Here is a 6,555-nt window from a genome sequence, read left to right on the forward strand (position 1 = left end):
ATTCAGGTAATTATGTTTAATGAATACTATCTCTCTTCATCTTAAAGCATTCTGAATGAGTCAGGAAGAAAATATTCTTGCTGAAGATAAATACACACATGACTATGTGTGTGTACATCTCTCTCTACCCACATTTTCCTGCTTCTCCCTCCTCCACAAGGAACAGGACATGCCATTATTGGCAGCTGATGGGGCAGAGCCCCCCGAGTGAATAGACAGGGGTGCAGTTAAGGGAGCTTTTTTCTGGTAGATTAGACAACTACCAGTTCTACGTTCATGAGTGGCTTTCCCCCATATAACTGTTAGACAAGACTATTCACCTGTTAGCGTCTACATTCTGTGCTTTGAAAATCACTGTCAGAATTCATGAGGCAGCACTTTATATGTGGAATCAGCTTTGCTTGGGCTCCTCTGAATATACCCTCAAGCCCCAGCCTTTTTCAGATTGTCTCCCTTTCTTCATCACTATTTTAGGAGAATGCAAGGACCCATCAGCCATAATACACTCATTTTCCCTAAGAAAACACATAGAAAAAGAATAGAGAAGATATACAAAACATAATCTGGGCTGCTGAATCCCACTGAATGACTTCATGATGCTTCTTGGGGATTTGTTTTGGTCTCACATTGATCTTCCCTGGTGCTAGAGCTCTAAGCCAATGTCTCTGGCCAATGGTACTGCAAAATCCTTTTTAAGTGTGTGCACACTCCAGTTCCCACCGTAGGGAGAGCCCTTCTAAAGGGACCTGAACTGTTTCTTTCCAAAACTTTGAGCCCCAGATGTTCTCACAGGCCAAGAGCTGTTCTCGGAATTCAAAGGAGAGCTGGTGCTTTTACAGAGCTGAGTAGTGGCAGTGGGCCAGCTCGACTCATGTGGTGAAGTTCACTGCATTGTAATTTATAAAATGTCCCTAATAAAATTAAAAAAATAAAAATAAAAATCTGTTCCTTATTTACCCTACCCAGTAAAAAAAAAAAAGCACCATAATGCATTTCTAAGAATACTTAATTTTATGTGTGTGATTATAATTATTTAAACACTTGCTAGCATTTTTCCAGAAGCCGTTTCTTCCTCAGATGAGCCAAAACATTATTTTCTTCACCCTGATTGTCACAAACAAAACATAATGGATATTTTCTGCTATTAGAAGCCTGAAGAGCATTTAACTACGTGGCATATCTTGAAAGGAAAATTGGAAAGCTGTATTTTTATATTCATACTTTCCAAGTAAAGATGAAAGTGGATCAAATTTAAACTAATATTAGAATGCAGAGTTGGGAAGGAAGGACAAAGGAAATTCCAGTTTGTCTTCTTCCCAGTTTTTGTATATAAAGCTCTGTACATGTTTTTAAAAGAATATGCATAAATCCATTCATAGAACACTGTACGTGTAAGTTAGTAACTATTTTTATATCATTAGGATAAACTAGGTTTCTTTGGGCCTCCAATTACTGTAGCTTGAACCTGATGCAGGAAGAGAATTTGGGTCAAGGCAGAGGCAAAGCAGAGAAGAGAATACTACAGATGTCCCTTTGGTATTTTCTGTGAACAATTCAATTCTCTAGAGAGCCCTGGCTATAAAAGAGAATGCCCAACAGCTGAGCAGTTAAATGCTAACTTACTATCAGGCTAAGATAAACCAGAACTTTGGAAACCTTTAGGAAAAAGAGATTGTAACAAGCAGAGAACTCTAGTAGTCTTTATTAAGCCAATTCAATATAAGTTCTTGATATTTAATTATAAGAATAATATATTTAATGATACACAGAGTACCTGATACTTCGGGGAAGGTATGGAGCAATTTGGAAACAGACGAAAAGTCTAATTAATGGTGATATCTGGGAGGATAACAGGAAGCCATTTATAGCTATTGTAAAAGTTCTTATAAGATAAGATACATCTAGGGGACTGCTTCTCAAAAGGGGCAATTTTGCCTATATGGGACACTTGGTAATGTCCAGAGACATTTTTGGTTGTCTCAATGTATAGCTATAACTGGCATCTTCTGAGTCGAGACTTTGGATACTTCTAGACTTCATATAACACACAGGACAACCCTTCACAAGAGAAAAACTATCTGGCCCAAAATGACAATAATGCCACAGTCGAGAAACCCTGGCCCAAGAGTACAAATCTCAAGGTTTTTCTTTTGCAAGGTACAGGGTTAAAACCATGTTAAGCTATCCTTTCCTCAATTAACCTAGAATGCTTACTAACTGGCATGGTTTGGCTCTGTTTCCCCACCCAAATTTCATGTGGCATTTTAAACCCCACATGTCAAGAGAGGGACCTGGTAGGAGATGATTGTATAATGGGGGCAGTTTCCTTTATGCTGTTCTCATGATAGTGAGGGAATTCTCACAAGATCTGATGGTTTTAAAAGTGGTAGTTTCCCTTGCATGTTCTCTGTCTCCTGCCACCTTAAGAAGGTGCCTGCTTCCCCTTCTCCTTCCACCATGATTGTAAGTTTGATGAAACCTCCCCAGCCATATGGAACTGTGAGTCAATTAAACATTTTTTTAAAATAAATTTCCTAGTCTCAGGTAGTATCATTATAGCAGTGTGAAATGGACTAATACAGATAATTGGTACCAGAAGTTGGGTACTGCTATAAAGATAACCTAAAAATGTGGATGTGAGTTTGGAACTGGGTAGCAGACAGTGGTTGAAACACTTTGGAGGGCTCAGAAGAAGACAGGAAGATGTGGGAAAGTTTGGAACTTCCTAGAGACTTGTTGAATGGTATTGACCAAAATGCTGATAGTGATATGGACAATGAATTCCAGGCTGAGGTGGTCTCAGATGGAGGTAAGGAACTTATTGGGAGCTGGGGTAAAGGCCACTCATGCTATGCTTTAGTGAAAAGACTGTTGGCATTTTGCCCCTGCCCTAGGGCTCTGTGGAACCTTGAATTTGAAAGAGATGATTTAAGAGTATCTGGTGGAAGATCTTTCTAAGCAGCAAAGCATTCAAGAGGTAACCTGGCTTATTCTGAAAGCATTCAGTTACGTGCATTCACAAAGACATGGTTTGAAATTGGAATTTATGTTTAAAAGGGAAGTAGAGCATAAGGGTTTGGAAAATTTGCAGGCTGATTATGTGGTGGAAAAGAAAACCCCATTTTCTGAGGAGGAATTCAAGCTGGCTACAGAAATTTGTATAAGTAATGAGGAGCTGACTATTAAAAGCCAAGACAATGGGGAAATGTCTGTGGAGCATGTCAAACACCTTCATGGCAGCCCCTCCCATCCACGTATGGAGGTCTAGGAGAGAAAAATGGCTTCATGGGTCAGGCCCAGGGCCCTGCTGCTCTGTGCAGCTTTGGGACTTGGAGCCCTGTGTCCCAGCCACTCCAGCTCCAGCCATGGCTAAAATGAGCCAAGATGCAGCTTGGGCTGTGGCTTCAGAGGGTGCAAGCCCCAAACCTTGGCAGCTTCCAGGTGGTGTTGGGCCTGTGGGTGCACAGAAGATAATAGTTGAGCTTTGGAAGCCTCCGCCTAGATTTTAGAGGATGTATGGAAACACCTGGATGTCCAGGCAGTTGTCTACTGAAGGGGCAGAACCCTCATGGAGAACCTCTACTAGGGCAATGCAGAGGGAAAATGTGGGGTTGGAGCTCCCACACAGAGTGGCCACTGAGGTGCTGCCTAGTGGATCTCTGAGAAGAAGGCTGCCATCCTTCAGACCCCAGAATGGTAGGTCCACCAACAGCTTGCACTGTGCACATGGAAAAGTCATAGGCACTCAACACCAGCTCTTGAAAGCAGCTGCAGGAGTCATACCTTGCAGAGCTAAAAAAGCAGAGCTGCCCAAGGCTTTGCGAGCCCACCCCTTGCATCAGTGTGCCCTGGGTGTGAGGCATGAAGTCCAAGGAGATTGTTTTGGAGCTTTAAGATTTCATGAATGCTCTGCCAAGTTTCAGGCTTGCATAGGGCTTGTAATCCCTCTGCTATGGCCAATTTATCTTATTTAGAATGGGAGTATTTACCCAATACCTGTACCCCCATTGTATCTTGGAAGTAACTAACTTGTTTTTGATTTTATAGGCTCATTGGCAGAAGGGACCTGCCTCGTCTCAAATGAAACTCTGGACTTGAACTTTTGGGTTAATTCTGGAATGAGTTAAGACTTTGGAGGACTGTTGGGAAGGCATGATTGTGTTTTGAAATGTGAAAACGACATGAGTCTTGGGAGGGGCCAGGGGCTGAATGATATGGTTTGGTTCTGTGTCCCCGCCCAAATCTCATGTGGAATTTTAATTCCCACATGTCAAGGGAGGGACCTACCAGATCATGGGGTTGGTTTCCCCCATGCCATTCTCATGATAGTGAGAGGGTTCTCATGAGACATGATGGTTTTAAAAATGACAGTTTCCCTTGCACACTCTGTCTCCTGCCACCTTGTGAGGAAGGTGCCTGCTTCCCCTTCGCCTTCCACCATGATTGTAAGTTTGCTGAGACCTCCCCAGCCATGCAGAACTGTGAGTCAACTCAATCTCTTTTGTTTATAAATTACCCAGTCTCAGGTAGTATCTTTACAGCAGTGTGAAAGTGGACTAATATACTACCAAGACAAATAAGTGATGCTCACTCATTTGTGCATGCTGCTTCTTAGGTAATTAGATACAAAATCAGCTACAACTCTCCATGACAGGGAGTTGAACCTGGCATCAGAATGCCCACCAGCACCCTTGTTGCGATTAAGAATTAGCAGCGTCCAGGCCAGGTGGACAGAGGAAGCGGGGTCGCCACTGCCTGCCTACCCACCTGCTTGTGCGTTGAGGTTGTGGTGGGCCAAGATGGTGGGCTTCTTGGAGAAGCAGCTTGGTTAGAAGCTGGTGATGAGCAGCAGCAAGGATGACCAGTGGCAGTGGTGGGACTTCATGTGGGACGTGCCTTGGCTGGCGCTGCCCTACAAGGAGAAGCACAGAAACTTTGGAACAAACACCAAATTTCCAATATTCCATTGTTAATATTCATAGGTGCCACCACTGCAAAGGTTGTGTGCAAGAATGGGCTGCTGGTGATCTTAGATGACCCAGAAGGTATGGAATTCCCTTGGGGACCTAAACTTTTCAGGTTTATGAAATGACTCACAGTTCCTGGAGAGCAGCATCCTGGAAAGGTCTTACATAAGACTCTATTTCTTTGCACATGGGTGTTCATCCTGCCAAAGCCTCACCCAGGTCCTGGTAAATCTTATTAGAAGATCAAGGAGGCAGGCCAGAACTTTGAGATTATCTTAGTCAGTGAAGACAGATCAGAGAGTCCTTCAAACAGTACTTCAGTGATAGGTTCTGGCTCACTAACCTCTATACTGGAAAGGCCTGGATGTCACACCCCAACTGGCTGTATAGAATCCAAGGCCTTCCCCATGCTCATTGTGCTGGACCCACAGGGCGAGGTGATCATGTGGTGGGGTGAGTGGAGGTGCTTAATGACGAGGACTGCTGGGAGTTCCCATGGCACCCAAGCCCGTGCTGAAGCTCTCTGACTCCAACACTTTGCAGCTCAACTGCCCCCTGCCTCCACATTTTTGTAGACTCTGAGGATGACACAGAGTCCCAGGAAGCCAAGCAGCTGATTCAGCCAATAGCTGAGAAAATCATTGCCAAGTGCAAAGCCAAAAGGAGGAACATCACTTCCATTTTTTGTACCTGGGGAGGATGATATGATTGACTTCCTGCAAGGTTACACCAACCCTCCCGAGGCTGCCCCTTTGCTCACTATCCTGGACATGTCAGCACTGACGGAGTATGTGATGGATGTGGGAAGAGATCACCCCTGCCATTGTGGAGGCCTTTGTGAATAACTTCCTGGCAGAAAAGCTCAATCCAGAGCCCATCTAATGGAGCTCCGGCCTTCTGAGATGTTATTTAGAATTCAGTCTTCTCCTCCCCTTTCTTCCCTCCACACTTGGACTTATCCAGTGTGTCCTGAATCACACAACCCAAGTGTCCAACCTCTCTGTGGTGCCTTGCTTCTGCATTCACTACCCAGCTAGCGCCCTGGGGTGTGTGTCCTCTCAGCAGCAGCAGAATCCACAATGTTTGGAGACTCTGCTTGAGATCACGAGATGGCATAGCCTAGACAGAACAAGGACTGCATCACTTTCGCAAACTAGCTTTTGGTGAAAGATCTGCCAGGGCGTTCTTCCGTAGAGTGAGCGTGAAGGGCCAATGGATCAGGGCTCTTGCTCTGACCCTGGTATCAGCACGCACATACAGAGACCCTGACAGCCAGAGGAACTGCCTGGTGACAGCTACATGGAGGCAAAGCAGAGAAAGAGTCTTGATAGACCTCAGCTTAGAGCTGTTGGTGAGAAAGTCCTTTTCTAAGTGACATAGTTTCTTTTAGTCAGAGGGAAAAGCAGCAGCTCATCAACAAGTTCTTGGACAAGAGTTTCTCAAATGTAAAAGGAAGCTTGTGGGGATTTTCAAGGTGAGAAAAACCATTCAGCGAAGGTAATAGTTCATATAATAATGGCTTACTGTTACTGAGCTCTCACCTCATGATGAGAGCTTCTCATTCCTTTCTTATCTCTCTTTCTTCCTT

General features: G+C 44.1%; 1 pseudogene; it reads left to right on the forward strand.

Annotated features, from left to right (window-relative positions):
- Positions 1–5,374: 5,374 nt before the first annotated feature.
- LOC129034996 (nucleoredoxin-like) lies at positions 5,375–5,849 on the forward strand (annotated as a pseudogene).
- The last annotated feature ends 706 nt before the right edge of the window (positions 5,850–6,555 follow it).

Source organism: Pongo pygmaeus, chromosome 1, assembly GCF_028885625.2.
Source record: "Pongo pygmaeus isolate AG05252 chromosome 1, NHGRI_mPonPyg2-v2.0_pri, whole genome shotgun sequence".
In the NCBI taxonomy this organism is placed as follows: Eukaryota; Metazoa; Chordata; class Mammalia; order Primates; family Hominidae; genus Pongo; species Pongo pygmaeus.